Source organism: Neodiprion pinetum, chromosome 3 (assembly GCF_021155775.2).
Source record: "Neodiprion pinetum isolate iyNeoPine1 chromosome 3, iyNeoPine1.2, whole genome shotgun sequence".
Classification (NCBI taxonomy): Eukaryota; Metazoa; Arthropoda; class Insecta; order Hymenoptera; family Diprionidae; genus Neodiprion; species Neodiprion pinetum.
This window is the reverse complement of record NC_060234.1, coordinates 27,298,366-27,324,954: the sequence shown is the minus strand read 5'-3', so window position 1 is coordinate 27,324,954 and position 26,589 is coordinate 27,298,366. Positions and strand designations below refer to the sequence as shown.

Here is a 26,589-nt window from a genome sequence, read left to right as displayed (position 1 = left end):
GTATTTTTGACACCATTTCATTTTTACTTTCCTCATTTTCCACGTAATATATTATTTTCTTTTAAGTATAGACGATTATATCTCCGATTTCTAGTAAGAAAAAAAAAAAAAGGAAAAACTCTGAAGTCAAAGTTATGCGTAACGAAGATAAAAATCTCTCAAGTACCGCAACTTTTAATATTCGTTTGAATGCTATGGTAAAATTAATTATTGAAGAAACGAATATCGGACGTAAATTCAGGGGACATATTTTTTTTCACCAGCACAGGTTGATGCGTTCCTGAAAACAGTATAGAATCCATAAAAGGCCTGGTAATAAAATTCTTAAGGGGTGAATGTAAAAAAAGAAACAACCAAACAGAAAAAAAAAGAAAGAGACAGAAGAGAACCGGACGTATAGAGCAGCAGCAGATTTGTGAGGGATAGGAGGTAGAGGGTCGAAACTGGAAGCAGCTCTGGTAGGGAGCTGTGGGAGGAAATGCGTTATCGTCTGCAGCCAGCTGACAAATCGACGGTAATAGAGGCGGGCGAAATACCGCCCTGCATGCAGGCGTGATGCGTCGTTCGAGCTTTCAAGCTCGTGCATTAGATGCAAAGGCACGTAGTTGGCACGACCGACGCATGATCGGGTAACCGTTTTATAAGCTGAAGTTTATAGGGGCACGTGAGCTTGGAAGCTGACTGCGCCCACACCTCGCATGCACAAAGTGTAACGATATTTTTAGCGAGGGAAGTTCGCGATTAAGACGAAAAGTGGACGGGGGCTGAGACGCGTGACGTATATCGAAAGGTGAGAGAAGAGGGTTGTCAAGGTTACGTCGTCGGGTGGGCGCCCGTTTCTCCGTCCTCCTGGGATCGTCAGATTCGTCCCGCCGCAACAAATAACTGTTCCCGTAATAAGCTGGAATGAATGCGACGACGCGGCAGGATGCCAGAACCAGTCATCGCGGCGGGTCGCAAGCTCCGATGTAACCCGGTCGGGCATAGGCCAGGGTACTAGGCCGACGCGAACGGTCGCCAATGAGTGCATATTGGGCGGAGCCAACCTGCATCCGCGTTGGACGAACTTTTCTTCAATAAACCGAACCGCTTTCACTCACTTTATCGTTATTGTCGCAAAAATTTCGCATTCCTTTTTTCTCTTTTCGCCGTTGCAAATACTTTTGCTTCGCGTCTCCCTTTCCCCGAGGGAGACGCGATACGCGATATCCTCTATAAATACGTTGCATTAATATGAAAGGTAGGTATAGGTACCGTGAGGCCGTCGGCTGACCCAGTTTGTTATCGACTTGTTGGCGATACGGTCCTCTCGACGGGGTGCGAAGGCAAGGGGTGTCCCTTGACGCATGCGAAGCCTTAAGAGAATGCACCGGCACGAGGACAGCATCGGGCGTGTTCGCACGTCACTTGCTGCGCAGCGTGTCGACGAAGTTGCAGTGTTGACCCATGGAGGATGAATTTCGAAAGCACTTATGCAGAATTCAGACGGGTATTCTCTGTACGGGGAATCATTAAATAGTCACTTACCGCTTGGGTTAATCAAATCACTTATAGGTCTATCAAATCACTGTGATGAGCAAACTCCATCGGATGATTAGTCGTTCATTCAGACACGTCAGTACGAAAAAAAGAAAATGTCAGTTGTTGAAATTGCGTAAAGCTTGAGGAAGATGAACGCGGATAGTAAAAATTACAAATATTGAAGCTGACTGCAATTCACTTGGAACTAACAGTTTCAGGAGATCTCGAAACGTTCTCCTGACAAACTACAGTACGATGACGCGAACATATCGTAAGTATAGAGTCTTCAGATGGAGCCCTTAGTAAAATTTGATATATATACATTTCAGCTCGAGGAGATTTCACGGTGTAACTGAGCCCGGCTTTGGAAATCAATTCGCAGTTCGATTCCGCTGTCATCTCGGGTGCTGCAAAAGCTAGCAGAAGAAAGCGTTATTCGACTGCCACGTTATATTCACAATGCAATCAATCACGCGTTACTTTATACTGTCTCGTATAAGTTTTTCATGCTCGAGGTTGTTTCAATTCACGGTATACAGACAGCAATTCCACAACCTGATATCAGTTGGCACCTTTTTCTTATTCTCCTCTGAGATAGAGGTTGATGCTTTCGAGTACGCCAACGAAAGGCGTATTAAATGAAATAATTACTGTGTCTCATCTGAGCGATGTTTTCCACTCGAGGATGACCTTAAGAGGCTTGGACAGATTAAAATACCACTGCAAAAGGCTCGTTCGAGACGCGTGTATCGCGACTTGATGTGGCCGCATAAACGAGGCGTGGAGTGACTACATGGAAGTACCCATGTTACGCACTTCACAGCGTGTACGGAAGGCCGTAAACTCCAGGTTTCATGAAACCGGCATGACGCATGTACGAAGAGAGTAATTTAGTTTCACGATCTCAGACTATACACTGGAGCAGGGAACAGGATGGGTGTAACTGCAGGCAAGCACGCGTTGTGCATCCGTCTGTTTACGCTGCTTGAGCCATCATCTGGAGTAAGTTTAATGTCCGGTCATTGAGGAAGTACGTCGCTGCAGCATGTTCGAGAGATTTGCACGTCTTGGAAAAGTTTCTTGCATCCAAAACAACTCGGGAAAACGGAAATTGATTCGATTTGGTCGTGAGCGAAAGAGGAAACAAGGGTTCTAGGTGGCGTATGTGGTACTCGCACTGGAATCAATCAATGCTCCGTCATTTTTCAAAGTCCCCATCACCAAAAGGGATGAATTTCACCTTCAAATGATCTATACCAATGAATCCTAACAGTAATCTTATTGCAGGCGTAACATTGACCTTACCCTCTGGCTTTCCAAATGAAAATCTTCTCAACGTCGTATACTTCGAATGTATGTAGACCGTGGTGCCGGTTCGTGCGGCGGAGTCGATTTGCAAGGATGAAATCTGGGACGGAAGGGTAGTCACGCAGGAGCGGTGAAGGGGTTCCAGATCGACAGAGTGGGGAGCCGAAGAAATTCTCAATGTAGTGAGGGACAAAAAGCAAATACGTTTCACTCACTCGCGTTTTCCGTTAGCAAATTCAATCTCGCAGGAGTCCCTTTAACATTGTGCGCGTAATAGGGAGGATGAAGAGATGAGAAAGAAGAAGATTCTGGAGGGGAGAAAACAGGGAATGAGACTGGTGAGGGTAGGCAGGTGTCGCCCGTATAACGACTTTATCACCCCCATTCCCCACACCCCACACCCCACACTCCGCACCCCTTTGCCAACTATTATCGACTTCGACTGCAACGAAGTCGGTTCACCTCCAACCTTCTCAACTCCGCGGCAGCTTGTTTGAACGGATAATGCGATAATATCCTTCCTTTGACGAAGATAGCCAATGGAATGGTGGAACGTACCTATAGGACTTCTTCCAAGTCACGGCTCGAGTCTCGCGTTACGTTTGCAACAAAGCTCTAACGCGCAATGGGGATTGGCATAATCGTGACAGTACTTATAACCCTGAGGGAGAGAAAATAACCCGCTACGGCGAGCGAGTGATTCTAATTTGTTTATGGAAACACACGCTGACTGCACATTGCGTTGCGTCATACGAGTGAGTTGTGGAAAGTTCTGTAGCTTGTTCACCAGTCACAGTGCATAATTAAACTTTCGTAATTGGCGGGCTGTGCGTTCCTGGTAGGTATGGAGGAAAAGGAATCCGGTCTGCAAGGAGCTGGGACACCTCGGGAGCAACTCGCTCAATTAATAAAGATCCGTCAGAGCGAGGTGGTCGGCGCGGCGGTGCCAAGCGGGTAGAGGAATATTGCCTTCGGTCCGCAAAGCAGGCTGTCGCTCGTTAAAACTTGCCTTATTAACATCTTTCATGGGTCGATGCCTCGGAGAATCTTTAAAAGTTTATTTAAGTAGATGGGAGACACGCGAACCTTTGGACTACGAGATTTGCCGTTGCAAACAATAAAGGCTTCTCACCCGTAGCCTCAACCTCTCACCCTGTACTTACCGATGAATGCGTTTCTTCATCGCTTCGCAAAATTGTTAAGATTTCACATGCGGGTATGCGGCTCCGAGAGTAACCAACTCTCTGGAAATTTTTTCGATAAAAAATACCGATTTCAAGGTTGTTAAAACCTGTACACATTAACAAGCACCGCGATTACTGTTCTTACTAACTTATACTGTGACGGTTGAAGATTGTATTTTCAGACTTCATCGCGTCGTCGAATGACATTTTTCGTGCCAAGCAACCATTGACTTTGGGCTGGTCTTAAGTTATACCACGCGAAAAAGACGAGGTGAATGATTAGATGGTGACGCGAATCCTTGCGATAAAGCAACGGTGGTCACGGGATCCAACGTGCACGATTAAGGAGTTGAATCTTGATTGCGCGTTTGTTTGAGACCCATACAGGAGTCATGGTACAAACTGCGGGTGGTAGCGCGTCAGCTCCTGCCAAGTTGTAGCTCGTGTTCCTTCGGTCGATGGCGTGTGAATGGTCCCCAAGGAGAAGAGGGAGTCCCGCCGGGGTGGCTGGGGTCGGTGTGACTGATGCTTCGGTTCAAGCATTAGCACAAGTATTTAGCGGACGAAGCATGGACACGGTCACCCGTGCGACCTCTCTTGTTAAACAAGTCGAACCATTAATCAGTGACGTCACTGGTAACTTGACCCCAAGCGCTCGAGGCCGGGGGTCGGAACCAGGCGACGCTGCAAGCTATATGAGTACCTTCAGCCAGACTGCTCAGCCCTGGCTACCCACCGAGGTACGCACACCTTCATTTGTTACGACTCCAAGTGACACTCAATTATGTCATGAAAAGGGTTACCCGTTATGCGCGTGTGGCCATGTTTGAATCCAAGCTAGGACAAGACGGTCATTCCATGCGATGCAGATGAATTCAAAGCGACAGTTGTATGGACCGACCGACGTAATACTGATTACCTGCATCTAAGTTTCACTAACAACGTCCCAAGTCGTGTTAATTTGCCGTTCGATCAGTCCGACAACGTCTGAACTTCTGAGAGAAGAACCGTGAGTTGTTCAACGGGTTGTAACATCTGGAACTGTATCGAAGATACGCAGCTTCGGATTCTCACGCGAATTCAGACTTCTAACAGGTATTTGAATACGGAATATCCAAAGATTGCATCTTAAGTACGCAAGAAATCTTGATGAGTCAACTACGTTTCAATTTAATTCTGATCATTCTTGAAGCTATTAAGTTTGTTAGATTATTGACGAACATTCAGTAGTGTGAAAGAAGGTTCAGACATTCTGAAACTAGCTTAAGCTTTACAATTAGCAGCAGATAGTTTCTAATGGGTGAACCGAAATAAGATGTAATTTGAATGTATTTCAAAATGTCCTGGGTAAAAACCCGCATCAGCGTTCGGGGGCTACTCTTCGACTGTTGTATTATTGCTAGAAAGCGCGGTTATTGTCTGGCCAAATGTGGTGCGATTGCCTGTCCGAGAAAGCAGTGTCAAAATTCACGCCTGGACCTTTCCTCCCTTACAGTTGTGTAGAAATTCCCATTTGCCAGCCTAGTCATTTCGTCGGAAATTATTTCAACCTATGGAATAAAACTATAAAATAGAATATTTGGGAACGCAGTACCGAACACAACTTGTCGAAAAAATGCTTTGTGATAGGATCGCGGAAATTCTAATATAGAGATTTTGCAGTTTGCGGAGAAATGAAGATTCATTTGTATTAGGTACTTCATATATACAGCTATCTGCATCAATTGACGATGATCATTCAAACTATAAAATGAGTTTCGAAAAAACCTGAACCTTAATTTGCAAGGACCAACTTTCTCGGTTAGCCGGTGAAGTTTTTTGTCCGTAAAATGACCGTAAGTACGCATCAGAACTGTATTTTTCCTATTTCTCCGAACAGTTCATATGAATTGCCATAATCCTGTTGAGCAGCGCATACATATGTGACATTTCGGCGACGGGGTAGCTATGAACACGGGTAAGCCACGGTGTTTTCAGTGTCCTTGAATTTTTTAAATTTTTACGTTGATTGGCTCTGATAGACAGCAGTACAGAAATGGACGCCATTCTCGTCGGTGGATAGCTGGTCGCTGCGAGGGCAATTTCGCAGTCGCATATCGCGTAAAAGTCGATGTTTCGAGATTCGATCGCATCGAAGGGCTTCAACGATAATTCAGTTTCACTAGCTTCTATCTGACGCAGTGGTTTCGTGTACATAGCAGCGCTCGGGAAATGTGTAAGCCTAAGGTCCGTGTAGCGAATTGAATTTCAAGTTATTTTTTTTTTTTTGCCAGCTGTGCGTACAGGTCGATCTTTACTTTTATAGCCTATTAGTTGAATTTTGTGTAAGCAGGGAAATCACGCAACGTAGATTCACGTATACGTGGAAAACATCGGCCTCCAATTTCAAATTGTTCGTAAATAATACGTACTGTGGAAAGAGAGAATCGGAACTGTTGGCCTCGTGTGCATGTGCAATATCCAAAGCAAGTGACCTCACGTGATCCATTTGCAACATTTGAATTATTTACCTAACCCGTTTTCCACAGGAACAAGCACAGTATACGACCAGGTATAATCTCAATCAATTCGTTTGTCGTCAATCTCATTTAGACGTGTTATTTCCATCAGCCACCTGATTGGTCATTTGGGTCATCCATTATTTGCTCACAATCGGTATAAACAATATGCAATCCGTGCAACCCTCGACGAATGGTCTGGTTCCGTTAATTTAATTTCACATATTTTTACCCTCCGGACAATAAAGCCGGGTAAAAGTCTTATGCGTAGTATATTTCCACATATTTATCAACATACCCGACAGAATACCAATCTTCCAATCCGATGCGCATTCAATGACTTCGCGTACATCCTGATAATTTATACTTCATACGTAGATACATCGCCTTTCCGCGTTACTCCGAGCATGGGTATTCTTTTCCATGCATTTGTCCGCTTTATTAATATCATAATATGGTTTTAAGGTTATTAAATTTCACAAGCCGAACCGTCGCGTCGGCTTGCCATGAAAGTACAGCGTATAGTCGATCCTCGGATAGGGATGTTTGTAGAGCAGCCAGGATACAGGATGAACGTAATTAAAGTGGTGACACGTTAACCTGGGGTGCCGTCCGACGCCCTTCGCTCGCCTCCGTTTCCACCCTCCCCAGCTCCATCACCATCCCTGGTTCCAGCCCCCCAACTCCGCAAGATAACTCGGACATCGTGAAATCGATATATTCTCGACTCTTTCATGCGTACGCGTGACCGTGCACTGGTATAGGAAAATTCGGTGTCCGTGAGCGAAGATTACCTTGCGAATAACTGCCCACGAGTACACGCGTGCAAATAACGCGGGATGAGTTTGTGATGCTGACCTTTATTCGATACGTTTTTCCTTTTTTTTTAACGATTTTCAACGCTGAAAATAAATCGAGCATCAATAACAGTGGTTGAACAAGCCATTGGATTCACGGTTGTTCGTACGCCATGTTTTACGGTCCTGGTGACGATCTGACCCCACGTAGAGGAAACGATACAACTTGTCGAGCAGCTCGGCGAACGCTCTAATATAATGACAGTTTCAGATTACAGCATTACAAGTTTCACGGCACTTTATAAAGTTAGTCGCTGAGGGTAGTCTTAGTGCAGAAGCCACCGTCGATCCTTGCCCGGATTGCAACCAAAGTCTACGGTAACGCTGGAAATTGGGATTTCCTCGAAAGTTGTCAGACTTGTCCCGCAAAGGTCACGTCTTATTCTGCTCTCCGCGATACGAATAAGTGCAAAAGAGAGCAGACGTGCTCGGCTACTTGTAATAGGTAAACAGATACACGTCTACCAACTCACACTTACTCGACACTGCTCTATCGAAAAAAAATGGCCGGAGTGGCTTTGTATGTAAAAAAATACATATATCGTACGATTAGGTCAATTAATCTGAGGCATAAGCTCGCGGTTATATTCACCGTTGAGAAGAGTGCAGCAGCGAGATATCGGAAGCGTTATATTGAACCCGTCTTTCAAAGTAATGTGTATAAATCAGCAGCCCCCTGAGAGCGTGCTTTCGCCAGGCCGCCTTATGCAAGAACGGTTTATGTCCGGTGAATGAGCAGCCACATTATACTGATAACATTGAATGAAAAATTGATGAAAGTACACTGTAACGGCTTAAAATCGTCACATCAAAGGGATATCCTGGGATACTGATGGCTCCGAAAATGAATTTTCGGTAACAAGATTTGTCTACATCAGCCGATGGTTCTCTGGGTTATAATTTATCAAAAGCCAAGCTCTGCGAAAGATTGTCTTTCACAATTTAAAATACCGTTCAAGCCGAGTGGCTGTAGTATGAGATACCTACAACCTTTGAAGTTTGATAAGGTGAATAATTGTGAGAATAACAACATTTGTCGGCGAATTGATAAACTTACAATGCCCTACTTTGACTCTGAGTTTTAATGAAGCTATCAATTGCATAAGAATGACAAATTTTCTTGCGACAGGTCGGTCATTCGAAAAATATATCTATTCACGATGATGGGATTGAGCATCAATTTCAGTTGGACATTCCGTTGATTTTAACATGGAAACTACGTCTCCGAATTTCATTTGTTAGGTAAATTTAGCTCTTCAAATTCCGAACAATCGTATATACTTATTATCAAATTGCTCACGGGCTGACGATTACATGACACTCTCGAATCTAATCGTGAATTGGAAATTAACCAAATTGCATCGGACGGTTGAAAGAACTTCGTTTCAATCAGGGAAAATGATTTCCTCAGAAATTTTATCACACCTCCACATTGTACAAATTTTTCTGTTCGGTTAGGTCGCACAAGTTACGGTCAGTATCATTCCTGAGTAAATTGAAATTTACAATATTATGCTGAAAACATTGAGTAAATTGATCATTGATGTACACTCGCATAAGCAGCAAGTCCTAAATTTTGGGTGTGAATTTATTTTCCATCTAATGTCACTATCTGTGACATATAATGCGACTCAATTGAAAAGACACACAGTCCTGTGAACTGACGTCGTATAGATGGTGAGTTGTTGCGTAGAAGAAAAAGATTACGATCATGACAGAGAAAGCGTGAAAAATTATAAAACACTGATTGACTTGACTGAATTCAATGTGGAATCCGTCGTAAGGATCTGTTGGTTGTAAAAAGAAATTTCTGTAGTACATGTTTCGTCATCGTTCTTATCATTTCTTCACGCTCCTTTTGTAAGAGGAAGATATCAATTCTACGGAGAGTATAAAACAACTCTAAAGCTTACTTATGATCAAAATTTAATTTCATTTTAATTTCACTCAAGAGAAACAGCAGCACGAGAGCTTTCGCGTTGTCGAATACGTTACACATAGCCGCTAATTTTGAGTTTACTCATACGTAGTATTACAGTTATCCTAGTTACTTATTCATTAGATAAAAATAGTTGGTAGAAGCTTAGGAGTGCCTAAATTGCACATTCTTGATCTCATGATACGAGATGAAACATGGTATGGAAACTGAAGAAAAACAGAGACGTAATGAAAGTGCATCTTCTGCTTCAGAAATTGAGGTAAAACGTTGAAAAAGGTATAGTCCACTCGGGTTGTAATCCCTAGTTCCATAACTTAATAACTGAATCAACGTGAGGTAAATAAAAAAAAACAGTAAAACACTCGCAAGTCGGTAATTGGCGAACACACGTCATACGAATACTCACAAACGCAGGTAGGATTATTTTTCACTAGCAGGCAATCCTCACAGGTTAAAAACACTCACCTGAAACAATCGAGAAGAAAGGAATCAGATACAACAGGTAACATAGTTGGATGAAATTTTGTCGTAACGTTTAAGAGAAATATTGTAATCAAGATACTATACCGTTCGTTGAAAATAAGGGTGAAAAGTTTTAGGTACCTTCTGCAGGGCTTCTAACGAAATACGAATGTGGGTGTGTGCAGGTATATGCGCGGAGAAGCGGTGCACCCGAGAACCTTGGATAGTAAAAATCTTTAATATAAAGTTCATTAATATCCATTGTCGCGTATAAAACGGGCGAGGCGGGGCGTTCGAACGTAGAAAATGGAAGGCAGAAAGGTGAGATGTTAATCACGCCTCGGCAGCTCATTAACGCTTTGATTAGCACGTAGCCCCTCTTCGTACAGCCATGCCACTCCGAAGCTCGCTCGTTCGCCCCGTTCGTTCTCGGCTCAGCGGGTCTTGCCGCCCGACGACGATCAAAGTCCCGGCATCGAGTCTCTGAGTTTTCACCCAGGTATAATAATCCAAGTACATGTTGAGCTTCGAATCAACGGAACGACCCGCTTCCACTTTTCGAATGATTATTTCACCCAGCAATAGCTAGAAGTTCAGTCAGTTTGAGTGGAAACAGAATTGAAAATGAGGGGGAAAAAAAAGTTTTCAACTTCCCAAATTACTCTGAGACACAGTATTTGCCTTTTTTGAGTGTCATTTATCACGTGAAATACCGGTTTTCGTTGGAAACAAAAAACCGATCTACGAGTTACATAATGCGAAGCAAATCATTTGATACCGAAATAAAAAACAGTGAAAGATTCTCCAACGGACCGAAAGCTTTTTAAATGGAAAGGAGCCGTGTTTTTTGATCGTAAAAAGATTTGGCCATGTCTATCATGTAAAATCCAGGGCACTCGTCATCCGGAGCCTAGACATTGGGATAAATTTAAGCCCTCGGCTGTTACGATCGCTGGGGCGTTCGAGCGTACGGTTCCACTCCTCAGAGAGCTATTAATCATTATTCTATATTGATAATGGATAATGAGGATAAGCGGCTGTACTTCGGGTAGACGTGGCAAGGACTCGACATACCCGGAGCATGAGACCGAGTTCCCTTTGATCGTTCTCACAGACTCGAAGCTGTGCCGTGCTCAAGGGCAGACGTTAATCAAAGCATTGTAATGAACCTGAGACTAACTTCGACAGGTAACCGCTTACATGCAAGGTACACGGATGTAAAATCTAGGCACTAGACTCGAGAAGATGACTGCATTAGAGTTTGAACTCAGCGAGGAAAAATGCTGAACGGTGATGCCTTACGATATGACGACTAGGGTAAGTATGGATATGGATAAGCAGCTGTGATTACACATCATAAATTTAGAATACAGACCTCGAGAGAATACGAACGTCGTGATATTCGCTCGTCTTAACGACGCTGAAAATATTCCAACTATCTGGATAAACGAGGAGATGGCGGTACGCGATTACATAAAGTCAAAATAGAAATGCATGAGAATTCGGAATTTCAGCGGGACGCGGACGGTTCAATTCCACGGAATATGGTTGTAAAATTGATTATAATTGTCTATTCGCTCTATCATGTAGACATTGTTTAATGGTTAATTGAGTTCCAAATCGAATTATGGATAATGAGTAAAGTTGGCAGGAGCCCCACCTCAACCGTTAGTCAAGTGGATCCTGTTGTAAATTACCACAGAGTGTAAATTTGCACAGTTTCGCCATTGTGGCAGCTAGGATTAGATTTTAATGGAAATAATTTCAACGTCATAGAAATATCCGAAGCAGGGTAGGTAAAATTCAATCGAGACAGGTACTACCCCGGGACAAAGAAGCTATATACATAATACGCGTTCGCGCAGCATTGATCTTTATTTTTCACTTTCAACGTTCAAATTTTCAAAAGACTCCGTACGGCAATATAGGCGTGCGATTTCCATACAAATATGTCTCGTAACATCTTTTTTTCCTTTGTGTGCCGTACGTGTCGAGCTGTCAAACGTATCCAGGATGTCTAAGAAGAAAAGAAAGTGAAAATAGGAGTAGAGAAAATAAGGAGAATGAAAAAAAAAGGAAGAAAAAAAAACACCTCGACAAAATAGAAAACGAAAGTCCCACTCTTCCAAAGGGTTGTTCAAGCTCGACGTTTAAAGGAGATGTGCCATGTGGGAGAGCGTCGTGATTCGCGTAAGAACAACGGCAGTGGTAAGAAATGAGCAGGATGTCAAGGTGAAAACAATGAAAGATACGAATACACTAATCATCGCGGATTGGTGACTAGGGTCGGGGGAATGGGGGCGAGGGTAAATCGTTGCGGAGTGAATCCAGGGGGTGAACCGCGATGAATCTGGATGAAGCCGGATGGAGGTGGATGGCGTTTTGATCAGTCCCGAAGCAGGTGAGACGCGAGCGGTGAGCGAGGTGAGGCTGGGAAGTGAGTAGCCATGGCAACGGCTTCGCTACGGATTCCATTTACCTATCGCTATGGAAACGCGGGGTTGGCGCTCGAGGCCGAACGAAGCCACCGCTCTCTCGGTTGTTCGGCTTGCCGGGAGGACGTCCTGCACGGGACGGCCAAGGTGGGAACAGGCGGGAGACGATAACACACCAACAGATCTATCGATCATCTACCGGCAGCTGTTGTGTGCACGTCACCATACACACCTGTAACCCGTCACGCACACATCGGGCGCTGCAAGTGTCGAGCTTTCGCCGAAACGCGCACCCGCACAGAATCGGCGCTTCGTTATGCCTGGCGTATATATGTGTGCGAATCGCTTTTTGTCAACCTTGCGTACCTGTCCACGTGGGCACGTACGTGTTTACGTATGGTATTATTATTGCGTACATAGACGCTGATTTGCGGTTGCGTAAGACTCGCCGCCCTCCTTTCAACCCCCCGCCCTGTAGATGTGTGGGGGTTTCTCTCCCCGTGTCTACGTTACACCGAGCTAGGTAATTAGCGAAGTTACTTGGTTCTCCGAGCATTCAAACGTTGCGGTTTTCACCCCCCCCCCCCCCCACCCACACCCACACCTTCGCTGGTTACCGTCGTTTCAATTATTAATAATTAATTAAATACTCGAGCGGAATCTGTCGTATGCTGATCACGAGCAAGGCTATAGATTCTGAGAAATTTGTTAAAATACTCTGGGTATTCTCGCTGTTTTCACTCCGTCTGTATCCCTCGCACCACTTTCTCTACGTTCATCCCCCACCCGCCTTTGCCTCTCTCCGACTCGTCTCACACTTCCCTTTTCAAAATGGCATTTAGCCCGGACGCGGACTCGCAACCGCCGAAGCGCTTAGATATTTTCCTCCGCGTCCCGAATCCTCGACCCGCCTCCGCCGGCTCGACCCTCCGCGTCGCTCACGCCTTCGTTCAGCCCTTGAGTTACGCTAAGCTGGGTTAAAACAATGCAAATATAAAGAGCCTTATGCAACGAAGTGAAGGTGCCGCAGCCATTGGAAAACGGAAGCTGGGGATCCTTCGGGTCGACCGGAGCCCGCGTTTTTATCAGAAGTTCTTGAAAATAATACTCTCCAACGATTAGTGGAACGAAAAGGATTTGCTTACGAAACTTTTGACAGTAATTGTAGATTTGGGAAGATGAGAAATTCCGTTGAATCAAAAAGGGGGATTTGCTGTACAGTTATATATAACAACAAGATATCCCTGCTGGAATGAATTCAAGATCAGATTACGCTTTACTCGTTACAGAGTTCCAAGGGTAATATCAAACGGCCTGAATTTACAAAACGGAAGTTGTAAGGCTACAGTGATGAAATACAGTTAACGGAACGGTTAGTGGTATGTGTCCGCTCTCGTCCTGCGAAAAGTTTGGATAAATTTAGTAATTTTCGGTACGGAAAGTGCTTTTTAATTAAGTAATCTACCTTTGGAACATTCCTCTTTAATCTTAGATTTCGTACAATTAATTTCTCCGACGGTGTAGCAGCATAGTATAATACCTACCTATGCCATTTTACTTCAACGAATTACGTACCTACTGGCAATTAGTTGCAAGGGTAACTATTATCAAGGTTAATTTCAAACCGGGGTAACGGCCGATACGTGTACAAGTATGAACGGCCCTTTAACCCTGTCATCTATAAAAATGACCCAGGGTTATCACGTAACCTGGAATAATTTATGTTGAGACACCTGAGGCAGCTAATACAAACGATCGGATCAAAACGTATGTAATTTACGAGGAACAACTAGCGAAAAATTCAACAATTATAAAAGAGGCTGAAAAGTCCCTAGACTTTTGACGTATCTCAGAGTACCTAAGACACGAAATTGTCGATGCGATAAAGATATACGGTTTTTGATTACCGAGGCTAGATATTGCGATACATCAGCCATTGCGCGTCTGCGGAATAATCTGATTTCCCGCGATTTGATAGGAGGGTGGAGAGACGTGAGTCTCCTCGACGAGCCGCAATCGAATGATCAAAACCATACTAGTGGAAAAGTAGATGTGTACAAAAAAAAAAAAAAAGTAAAAAAAGAAGGTGAATAAACCCAACATATAACTGCAGGGAGCGCTTGGATTTACATACCGTAAAACCTCTGCACGTAGCACATCTCTCTGCCGCATCCATGTCCTCATAAAACTTGGAAGAAATACGTCGAGGAATATGGTATTGGAACGAGGAAGTGGCGCATGCATCAAAGGAGAATAGATGGTGACCAGGAAGTTCGCGCGATGTCATTCGAACCCCTTTACCATGCACGTGCATCCGCATTGAGTTTCGAGAGCTTTTACTTCGACTCTATGTTACCGCGAATACGAAACTCGCGATACCTGCTAAGAAATCCACGACAAAGAACGGTTGCCGAGTGTCAAAAGCTCGGGGTACCGGCGACGGCATAGCGCATTCACGCCGGTTCTCTGCGAAGGCACAGTAACATGCCAACGACGTCAGCGAATGAGAGAACACGTGACCATCAAAACTGCGAAACTACTTCAGTGACGATACAGAGCCTAGCCGGCATTATTACCCGTCGTCAAGGACCCGGGAGAGCTTTGGGAGAGCTTTTGAGGAAGGTAGCCAATCAAGTGATCGGACACGGGTCCACTGCCCCCCGCCCCTTGCCCCGAGTCTTTGCCGACGACCTCCCTTTGGTTCGCAGTCAGCCATCATAGCGTGGAGGCCCACGCTCGTTCGTTCGGGGGTGTAAGCGGATTGCAGCGGAATTAGTGGCGTTCGTTTTATGCTTTGAACGGCCCTCCTCCCCGCCCCGCGCCAACCATCCACCCCACCGCCGAACCTGTGGCCCACGTGACGCGGGTACTTTGATCGCGAGCAATTGAATGCGTCGTTTGCCCTAAGACCCGGTCGCCTTTTCCGTGGGCGATCACATGGCGACCACAAATCGCTGCGAGTTCAGAAATTTTCATTGATATGCGTATTATGAGGAACGACCAACGGAAATCGTATTACGTTGAGTTCTATTTCCACATAGATTTTCAGGTAACGGAGCTCGACTCACCGCGAAACGCAATTCGCTTTGGGTCTCGATACCTAAGATAGAATCCGAATCAATTTTTCTATGTAAAAACAACACGGTGAATTTCATGGTGGATCAACTTCCTACCTTATGAAGGAGAAAAGTTCGATTTCAAATACGTGTTCGCTGCCCTAAAGAGCTTATATAAGACGAAGGATCAGCTTTGCGCTATATTGGAATTTCCACTCTCTTACGATCGACAAGGAGGAACGGAAAAAAGGAAAGGGAGTGAGGGAAGGGATGCTTTCAGTTTGTACGAGTCAACGAAAAACGAAGAGAGTAGAGTCAGACTAGGGATGTAATTAATTAAGTTTCCACTTTCTATTAGAGTTTATACGGACCTCTGAACTTCACCGGTCAAGTATTTTATCCGTGACGCGGTCGGTGTGTGATGACTGCGATGGTGTTCCGTAACATCGACGACAAACTAACCTTCAAAGTACACAAGGTGGTGTCTGCGTATTAATTTAAAACGATGAAACGATGTTACTTCGATCGTCTGCAGATCATTTTCTATTTCCATCAACATTAACACTGACGTGAAATACAGATTAAATCGAGTTGTAAATTTGACGCCACAATTTGATACTTTTCCACAACATTGCGTGGATTGTATTTAACACCATTAGCGGTTGGAATTTTAATTGTATCTGTACACAACACGATGGACTTGGTGAAAGGCGTTAATTGAAACCTTATATAGAGCACTAGCTATTTATTCGTAACGGTTTTTTCCATTTTCGTACCAGTTCAATACTCCGTAAAGCTTTCCATGAACATTGTTTCATCAAGGTAGGTACATCAGTGGGCAAACAATGAAATAAAAAAAAATTTGCATACATGCAAGTAAACACGTTTGTGCAAACATTTTTTCAAGCTGTCAGTGCTGCCCGCTAGTTTTGTTGTAGGTGGATGATTATCACGACAAAGTTAGACCGACCATGAATCTCTGTGCCAGATGCATACTAACATGTGCAACATTGCGTGAGGACTTCCGAAAACGAGTTGAGAGCTCTGCATTGTCATCGTTGTCACGTCGTTCGTTTTCTTGACCTCTAACAACAACTGTTAATTTACCTGAGGTGGGCACAATAAATGTATTAGGGTATGTGCATAGGCGAAGCCAGGAGAAAAAAAAAACAATAAAAACGAGTAATTGCGGAGCGAGTTTGCCAGCTGATGCAGGCACAATAAGTCACGGTTTAAACAGCTCTAAAGGGTTCCCAGCCACAAGACGTCTCCACATTTATCCGAATATCCCGGCCTCTGAAAATTCTGCACTCTGTTTCGAGGTTCTTCGCAAGACGGCAGAATTTAACTCATTAGTCGGCCGTGTAATTAAAAACCTTGCGCAACAGGCCAAACAGATAAGGTGGATGCTGAAATGGCGGACACCTTAGTCGTCTCTTCTTTCTCCGGTTTCCTAGCTGGGCCTCTCTTTCCCCAGGTTTTCGCCCTCACTCTTTCACTCGCCATTTTCCCCTCCACCTCATTTTGCTCGCCACTCGCCGTCCCCACTCTCTCGCTATACATCTCTCCTCGATTCATTGCCTCCCTGGTTCACGTTCCCGGTTTTCATTCCCAGGGCGCAAAAACCTCCCCCCTTTTTATAATTGCAAAGCGTCCGCTGCGGAGGCCGGAGACTTCTGAAGCGTGAGATCAGTGCGATCGTACAGGGAATAAATGCGAATAAATCTTTGCCCTCCCGTTCGAACGACTCTCGCCATCTGTGGGCCTTGGATTGACAAGGGCGTCTTGCCGAACCCTTTGACGCTTATCCTTCCGTTGAATGCGTAGCGGCAACGACTGCAACGCTCTTCTCAAGACCAATGGGAGGTCTGAGAAGCATGCCTCTGGTTTATTGGAGCTCGAGCAAGAAGAGGCGGGCAAATTGATTCATTCAATTATTAATTGGACAAAAATTTCAATACTTCCGCCCAGCCCTCTCCACTGTCACCCGAAACGCTGCTTTTCTACCCCCGTAGGTGCCTTGAATTATGCTTTACATTACGAACTGGAAGCGTTCAACAGAAAAATAGAAGCTAGTCTGGATACCACCGTGCATTTATCAGTGAAGATGATTTTACAGTTTATTTGAACAAGCCATCACCAAAGCCATGTCACTTCGTATGATTATTATTCTGGTATAATTTGTCAGTAGATTATTTGCCAGGAACGGCATCAGGTGACGTATCAGCATAAGAATAAGCAGCTGATTGAAATGACGATAGAAATAAGAATCATCTACCGATGGGTTGAATTATTGTATAATATATTCTATATGCACGGCTTATGTAAAATAGTTTAATAGAGATAATTCTCTTCTTATGCGATTCGCCGCCATATTAAATAACTGGCACATAAATTTCATGCTATACGCATCAACAGCGCTTACCAGGGTTGATTTATTTGTCTGTAGGTAACGTCTATCATCGACCCGGAAACATTGGTGATTGTTAACCAACGCTCCTCCGCCGGGTTGGTATAACCTCGAAGGGGGTTGCGGGTATCCGACAGACGGCAGCATCCCTCGACGGTCGGTTCAAGCTTTCGGGCTTGTCACTGGCGCCATCCGACAGAAAAGCTCTCAACTTGCATTACCCAGGGATTCCCAACTTGCGGATCGCTATCAAAAATACCTCCCCTCGCTTCCACCCACCCTGCTGCATTATATGTCCGTTTCAGTATTACTTTTTTGCATGAACTTGCCAATTCTTACCACAGTAAAAATTATTGCAAAATTCTTTAATGCTGTGAATATGCTTTTATTTTAAATGGCCATGCGATTGAATTTGTAAATTTTCAATATAAAGTGATTCATGACTACAGTTTGTTATAGATCTCACCTATCGGTTCTTTTTCACTAGAACGTAATTGTTGTAATCAAGAAAAGGCTCGGTTAATTAATGTCGAGTTACGGGACCGAAAGAAACGGAGCTTTGTGATCTGCAATTTACAATCCGGAATTTTATATCAAAGTATCAAGCTTTGGATGGGCACCTCTGGCAACGTTGGTTTCTGCCGAAACTTTCAGAGGGAGGCACCAATCGCGTAAAGCTTGCGGATCGATAGAGGGAGAATGGCATTCGCAGAGACCTGCAGTTTCGCCTGATACACGGCTAGACGAAGCTTTCCACGCGGCTGACGACCTCGACGAAGTTAACATTTGGATGCTGATCGTCCGAGGAACTCAGTTCGCAACAAAAAAATTCACGATCGCGGAGGTATAATATGAAAATTCGTACGACGCCTCATAGCGCGTATGATAATAACGTCGAGGGGTAGGTCATATACCTCGAGGGGTGGCTCTGCTGTACAGAGCCAGCCAGCCGCTGCACCCAGGAAAATTTACAATATTTTCGGTAGGGAAAAATCTTTATAAAAGCATCGTAGTATCTCAGGAGCGATATACTCGTACATTATTACAGCCACTCTCTGCAGCTGCACGAAAAACCATGGCTGCTCTCCTATCTTTACGGCTAGTCGTAAAATATTTATATGAAGTCTGTGTTTAAAAGATAGCGTAGCTTCCTTTCCTAAGGTGTCTTGACATTTTTCTTCAGCTTTCTCAGCTGGATTGAGCACTCTTCACTCTCGAAGATTGGAACCTTTCACCGTTGAAGGAAAGAAATGAGGTAGTGCATTTGTTCAAAGTATGCGAATTTCCACTTTTTATTATCACCTTATTTTCTTCTTTCACTCTCCATACGAACACGACCGTCACGGGGTGCAGGTACTGATTCACGAGTAAAAATATACCACACAAGCCTTTTTATTCGTCACCGGGGTTGGTTGGTAGCAAAAAATGCAAGATTAGATTGTCGCAATAATTTCTCATTATTACCGAATAAACTGGTTTTTTATTTGCCGCAGCTGCGACGCAGGCGAGCGTTTTTCTACGGAAATACGCCTGGCCATTCAAAAGTTGTACAACCAGGGCTACCCTCAGGGTTTAAACTTATAGAAAGATCATTATGTGCCCACACTGTCTCATAATTACCCCCCCGCAGCACCTGTTGCTTCGACAATGGTATTTCCGGAGTAGCACAATGGCTATTTAGTCCTATAGAAAGTATTTAACAGCACGCGGAAATACGGTGTGTAGATATTGCTAAGCTTGCAGCGATGCACCGCTCAAGATTTCATGCCTAAAAATGACTGGCAATGAATCGCCGCCACGCGAACTTGAAGGAATTTTACGATTATACACAGCTACGTGCAGTTCGAGAAAAACGGTTCAACAGAACGCTCTCTTTTCCGGGTGGATTTTTCCTATCATATTGAATGCGTTTCATCGAATAAAATAACTTTGGCAATTAGGAATTTAGTCATTTGGCAGAAGAATAACAGTAGATTCATACTTGATATCATAATCTAAATGCGGTTTAAAGAACTCTTTGGCAATTTTTACGAGCTAAAATTTCATTTACAGTGAAATTTAAATTCCGCTACGGTAAAACAATACGCGGTTACCTAAGCGCGAATATATTTTTCGTCGGGCAAGTGACGTTAATGCATGTTAGCAGAGAAGCGCTTGGCGCTCGATATACCAACACCTTTTAATTTTTATTATCCTCCACTTCGGTCAACTTTTACCTCATCCCGTTTTAATGAATAATTCAATTGACCCCGTTTTATCTTAATATCGTTATTTTCATGTCTTTTTTTCTTCTCTTTTTTGACAGTTGAGGACTGCATTGAACATGTCGGCACTTTTTTTGTGCTTTCAAAAGGTGATACATGGGCTCAACCTGCTTGATATTTCGGGATTATCATTCGCTGCATTCTATGAATTACTTACCGGGAGTAATTGACGTTTTTCAATTTAGCTCATGAAATGTAAATTCTTTCAGACCGTAACTCTAGGTGCATTACCTTTCCCTACTGTGAACAGTATTTTCTTAATCTTAATTAAGCCTATAATTATACAGTATATTCGATGATCAAGGAAGTTTTTCTCAAATGAATATTGGCCTATCTTTGCCTGTGAACGAAGAAAGTTCCCACCATGTTCTGTCATTCATTTATTTTTTTATTTATTTTCCTGTTCCATTTTATTGCAGAAAATTCCAAACGAGAAAAAGACACGCTACGGATATACGATCGTGAAGCGTGACACCGACTTATTCGGCCAATCCGGAGTAAATAATTTCGTGTGGGTGTAATTCAGGGGGATGAGAAAATCCGAGGCGATTCATATATAGCCAAACAAATAAGGGTGAATGGCGGAAAAAATCTATGAAAATAATAAAGGGTTACGGATAAAAAAAATTACAGGGTAGTTTTTTGAGATTATATTAACGTTCTTCTCACCCCCATTCGCATGGCGTGAATACTAGGTGCCGCGATGCCGGTCGGATCGCCGGGTTGCGATAATTTCTACCACCTTTAACCAGCAGCCATTACAGTATTAGCAGCAATCGTGCGAATAACGAAGTTGCACATATTCCCGAACCAATGAGAATTTACAAAGCAAACTTACTGAATATTTAACCGCAGAATATGAAGCCAAAGGACTTTCAGTATTACGCAACACGCATCCTAAACGTACAAAAACCGCGCATAAAGCTTGCTCGTATCAGCAGCCTAAAGTCTATCGACTTTTTGAGAAAACACACGCGAAAAGCCGCGTGCAGCGGATGCATTCGCGATATGTATTCAGCATCCCATAACCTTCAAAGTTCCAAAACGAAACCGAAGTTCGGCTATTGTTCTGGAACTCGTAAACACGTAGAAAGTATCCAGGGAATCCCAGACATCTTTAACGTTATACGACGCGAGATAACGCCGCTTGCATGCCGCTGTTTGGAAAACCCCCAAATTTTTCATCGATGGTGGGTATAGACTATGAAATATGCAAGGTTTTCAGCCACAAAATTTGTCCACGGCATATTTCAATCCCGCGAAACGGCTACTGACGAATAGATTCAGTCGCGGAAATTCACCTAGACGCGAAAACGACAACGTGCTGTACATCCTCGTCTTCGAGGGCTCGGCTGAGGTGGCAAATGGTACTTCGATGCAAATTTTGTAGAGAGTATCTATCTTGCTCTGGCTTTCCTAGAAGCTAGTTCGTATTTGCACCGGGTTTAGAGGAGGATTCATTTCGCTGTGTAAAAAATAACCGTGCAGATTCCTTTTATGGGAGTCTCACGTATGTATCTTTCCGTTGCAGGTGTAACGGACGTTGCGCGTTGTTATATTGTGAAGAATACCTTATCTTGATAAAAAATCGTATGTCGGTACCATCAGTCTATTCGCTGCATTAGGCAACGTTATTCGACTACCTTCGATCAGCTAGCACATAATCGTAGGTCAGAAGTGAGGCAAGAGCACATATACACGCCTGTGAAAAAATCAATGATGGTTGTTCAAATTTTCAGGAACTAAAGAGGCCAAAATAGTCACTACGGCAAATGCCACGTGGGGAGGGACGTGACTCGAGGTCTCGAGATCGTTTAAAGATTTACGAATATCCATAATATATTGAAGTAAAAGCGGCGCCTGGTGCCTTCCTGTTTTCCTTCCTGCTGCTTGTTATCCCTCAGCTCCCTCGCCGATATTTCTACATCTGGAAACGCGGCTCTTTGATACCCAGGTAAGTATATTGCAGATGTGCACAGCTATATGAGATTCGCAGATGTTTTAGTTTTCGAAGGTTTTTATACGACGACGTGCAGAGATTGTTCTTTGGAAATGGCAAATGAATCTCCGTCTGAATTATACATGCATTATGCACACAGGTGATTGTGAAAAATTCACGTGAAAAACGTAGACTTCAAAGGGACTGGAGGCTGAGTGGAAGTTCAGAACTAATCGCTTGGGCACTCAAGGCTGAGCATGGTTTTATTGGAAGAAAGAGAAATGGAGGCGAAAAGAAGAAAAAAAAAGAAATCCACCGAGTAAGAGGCAAATTTCAATAAGCGAGGCCTATGAAAAGGTTGATGAGAATCGTTTATAACACTTCCACCCAAGGTATCTTCTAGCCTTAATCGGCCCCTTCGATCCGACCGGACGAGCAGAGCATTCGTGCGCGACCCCCCGACATGGCAGGGTCAATACAGAGGCGCTGACCATTTTCTCTACCCCTTTCCACCCCAACCCCACCCTTTCTCTTTTTCTCTTTCTCTTTTCCCATTTTTCTTTTTCCCTCCTTTTTCACCGTTCCTCCGCTCTCCTTCTATTTCTCAGTTCACTGAGGCGGACGAAAGGACAGCAGAAGGGGCCTCCTTGTGTCACGTGAGGCCTGCACCGCTCGCGTTCGAGGATTCAATCGTCCTACTCGCTCGAACGGTCACCTTAATTCTTTATAAGCGACGCGCCGTTATCAAGTTACTTCAACCGTAGATTTCAGGGGACGGGAATAGGCTTTGAATCGTACGGTGTCGGAAAGGAAAAAGAGGTGGAAGAGGATGAGGAAAGAAAAGAAAAAAAAAATTGCCAATTGTTCGAGATGCGGAACGTATGGCTGTACAGCTTGGCGTCAGTTCAAAATCTCTTCACCTGTATCTTTACCCATTCAACACTTCCATTCTTATATTTTCAAGGCTCGAACACAGAATTCTTCAATAAACTGAACGGCACATGAATGCCAATACGTCATTCGTTAAATTTGCATGTACAGTATAATAAAACATTAACAGCGAAGACTATGTTTCACCTTTCGTCGTCCGTATATTTGGCTTAGATACCCCCTCAATTTAGAAATTATTTTACTCTACTTTGCACGTATAAAATAGTTCCTTCTTTACAGAATCGCTTAAAACTGTTAAACATTAACTTGTAGATGTGCAGGAAATTACAAAGATTACGACACTGATAAGTATCCTCTCGTATTATACATAGATAAATCATACATGTGACACAAATCTTGTATAAGCGTGCAGTGACACAGATGCGAGAAGCAATTTGTAGAGTGATCATCCTGTCATCGATAGATACTACCACTAATTAAGTGCGCGGATGTAGGTGGTCACAATGATAAGCCCATCTGAGACCGAGAAGGAGGAGACGACGTACAGCAGTCCTTGATTACCCGGAGATTCATCAATGCCCACAATGCTAGGCATGCGGTAATGTATCTACAACACGTGCCTGACACCCCCTCGAGCCTTGTACCGGTTGTCAGCCGTCTACGGAGTAATGATACCGTACAATGGCGGCCGAGCTTAGATGCGAAACAGCGCAAATCCGGTTCAATATTTCGGGCAACTAAACGAACCGCGTCACGCTTTGTTGTCTTAGCGAGATTAGCAACGGAAATTTCACCGCTGCATGCGTATCTTCCAACCAATAACAGAGTCGCACTTGCAGAATGCTTATTCACATAGGAATGCCAACTAGACGTTCTGGTTATTAATTAGCCACAAGACAAGTCCGGCATAAATCATAAAGACAAAAAATCAATATATTTTGGAAATGTCTTTTTAATGATGCCACTCAACGAACACTTTATTCACACAAATACACCACTTGTTATCGGTTTAAATGTAATTAAAATATTTTTTTCCCAACACCGTGGGAATTCTCACCGTGTTCGTTCTCATCAGTAACTCCGAAAAGATGGAGCTATTGATTTTTGTACGGCGTTCAAAACTCATTCTACTTCCGTGACGCAGATGTTAATTCATCCTTTGTTACACATCAAATAAAGCCTACATTTGTCCGGGTCAGAATAAACTTTACGTCATTAATCACTTTTCAGATATACTGGTTATTAATACCTCATAAATTAACCATTAGACACTGTATCAAGGTGCAATTATTCAAGTTACCGATCGACGTCTCAATTAAAAATATTTCAATCATCTAACAAAGTCGATGAGTAATCCGAAAAAGTTTGCATTTAATTAATTCGCTCGTTAAGGATCAATTTTAATGTTCTGTATTATATCCATGAAATTTATACGTTTTCATATCACAATTATCGATTGTATTCTGGTATTCATTGTATCCCGCATGGAAAAGTATATGCTGTATACATAACATTTATGAAGAATAAAAAAAAAAAAAAAATACATATGCTTGTATATTTTTTGCACATATATACTTTTCCAGGTGGCTATACACCTTTTCTACGTATATTTTTATGGATATATGCTTCATACGTCTTTTCACGTTTTCACTCTTTCCCATTCTTCGTACGTCGCCACACTGATAATCGTGCTTTTGAATGATTGAAAGAAAATGAGTAGGTACATATGTAAAAAACGATATTATTCACACCGAAATTGCGGGGGAATCCTTTTTATCCCGTATTGTAGTCCGACAACATCCGACGCTGTTACCCTCCGAATTATCCTTCAAATATATCGCGGTCATGAAATGCTATGCTTCTTGGCGCGTACTCCGAGTGTCGTATCCATGAGGACGGTTTTCGCCCAACTTTTACAGCACTCGGGATGACGGGAGGCCGTATAATCTTGAGCGAACTCGGAACTTCCAGGCGGCAGGCAGGCAGACAGGCCTTCAGCCTTTCTAGCTCGATTCACGAATGAGTGATTTAGTGGAGCGTCACGCCGCAACGACCGCCTTAGATTAACCGAATTACTCTCTCCTGCCTCCCCACGGCTACAAGATAGGTTTGTCATTGTACCCCCAGTGCTTAATTAGAGGGGATATCGACCCGTTAGCTGGCTCGAGACTGCGAACGAGAGGGCGAAAGGGCGAGAGGGTTAAAGGGCGCAGGGTCTCTAGGTGGTCGACGTCTCTAGATAGCCCCCTCACCTGCAATTACCCAATAGCATTCCGCTAATGGATTACCGGAGAAACTCTCTGGGATCGACGCGTTGCGTCCTGCCCGCACGAGACGGCCGCGTCGCGTAGCGTTTCGTTGCGTTGGTCTCGAACTCGAAAGCATGAAACGGGGACCTTGCAGCGCAAGAGTAGTAGCGTGAAGGCAGCAGAGGCCGCGCCTACGAGAGCAATTTGCCTGGGCAATCCATGCCGCGTAATTGGGAATTTTATAATATTTTTGGAAGCGAGCCAATCGCGGGGACCGAGCGCCTCCAGGGAAGATGAATATTCTCTTTTTGAGGGGCATGGCAACGGTGCACGGATGAAAAATGCGCCTGGCTAAAATTCACAGCCGCAAAAAGTGTCCCGACGATTTGGAAGCATACCAAATTGTAATAGTCGGAAATCGGCGATTAATTTATCACTGTGTGTAGCGAGAGCCAGGAGAATCGGCTTGAAAAACGAGAAAGAGAGGAATAATAATAAAAAAATATGAGACGATGAAAGTTCACTTGCCAGAGTGATTTGTTGGAAATCAAAGTACTTATTTCCCCCTCTGATCGACTCCGTACGGAAAACTACCGCATTCACGCATGCACTGGATCATTTTCCACATGGCAATCCACGCCGACGTGCAATCTCAGCTCTACTTCGCTGTTGCCAACGTTGTAGTTACCAACAATACAGTGGACATGCACTCCGGACGATTCTGGCGCGTTGTCGTCGCATCTCCATAAGTAATTCACCGAACACTAATTGTCAAGTAGTTATCACACTCGTGATCGCATTCAAGCAGCATATGCAGTTATTTCGCATTAAAAGTTCAAGAGATCGAATTGAGGCGGAACTGTTGAGAATATAAAAAAATTTGAGCTAGATAAAACGCGAGGTATTCAATAATATGATCAAAACCTCAATTGTAGTATTGACAACTACATATAATCACACGACAAATAGTTTATACGTGCACTACTATTTTTAGTAATACACGACCTAAGCGTTGATGTCACATGATATTCATTTTACTACAATACCCTAGTGACTATAATATAATAAAACGGAATTTCTTCTATCATAATTGTCAGCGTGACTTCACTATCTGATTCTGAGTAGAAAATAATTCTTCTCATACGAAAGAGGTTTTTTTTCTACTGTTCGACTCCTGCTGCAATTTCAAGTTGGCATTCCAATAAAACCAGGAGTTCGAACATGCGATGGATGCGACAAAGTGGTTCCTGGCTTCACAGGGTCGTTTTCGTACGTGGCAAGTACCTACGCTGCAGGTAGCCGCAGCAGCAGTCTGTCATCGGTTCTATTGCCTAGCGTAATCGGGGGTGGCTCGTTCGGAGTGCAGAGGAACTCCCGGAGAGTCCTGAAGACCCGACAGACCAGAAGCACTTTATATTCAAAGCGCAGCCGAGCGTTCCTGAAAATGCAATCGCAAAATACAATGCCATGCATTACCTATACCAGCACGCGTACACGGTCCTCGAAAGAGATATGGCACATGAAGTTATACGTTATGCGACATGGTACTCCCACTGGTGAGGTGCAATTTTCCCAT

General features: G+C 43.7%; 1 protein-coding gene across 3 annotated transcripts in view; it reads right to left on the bottom strand.

Moving 5' to 3' along the window:
- The window catches only part of bru3 (bruno 3), a 537,074-nt gene that overhangs the window by 306,563 nt on the left and 203,922 nt on the right, over positions 1 to 26,589 (bottom strand). The window contains exon 5 of one of the 3 annotated variants that reach the window (XM_069134114.1): positions 9,714 to 9,772. The exons of the other annotated variants lie outside the window; for them this stretch is intronic. The gene's annotated coding sequence lies outside the window, so the exon portion shown is untranslated. The remainder of the gene's footprint in view (positions 1 to 9,713; positions 9,773 to 26,589) is intronic. 3 annotated transcript variants of the gene reach the window in all.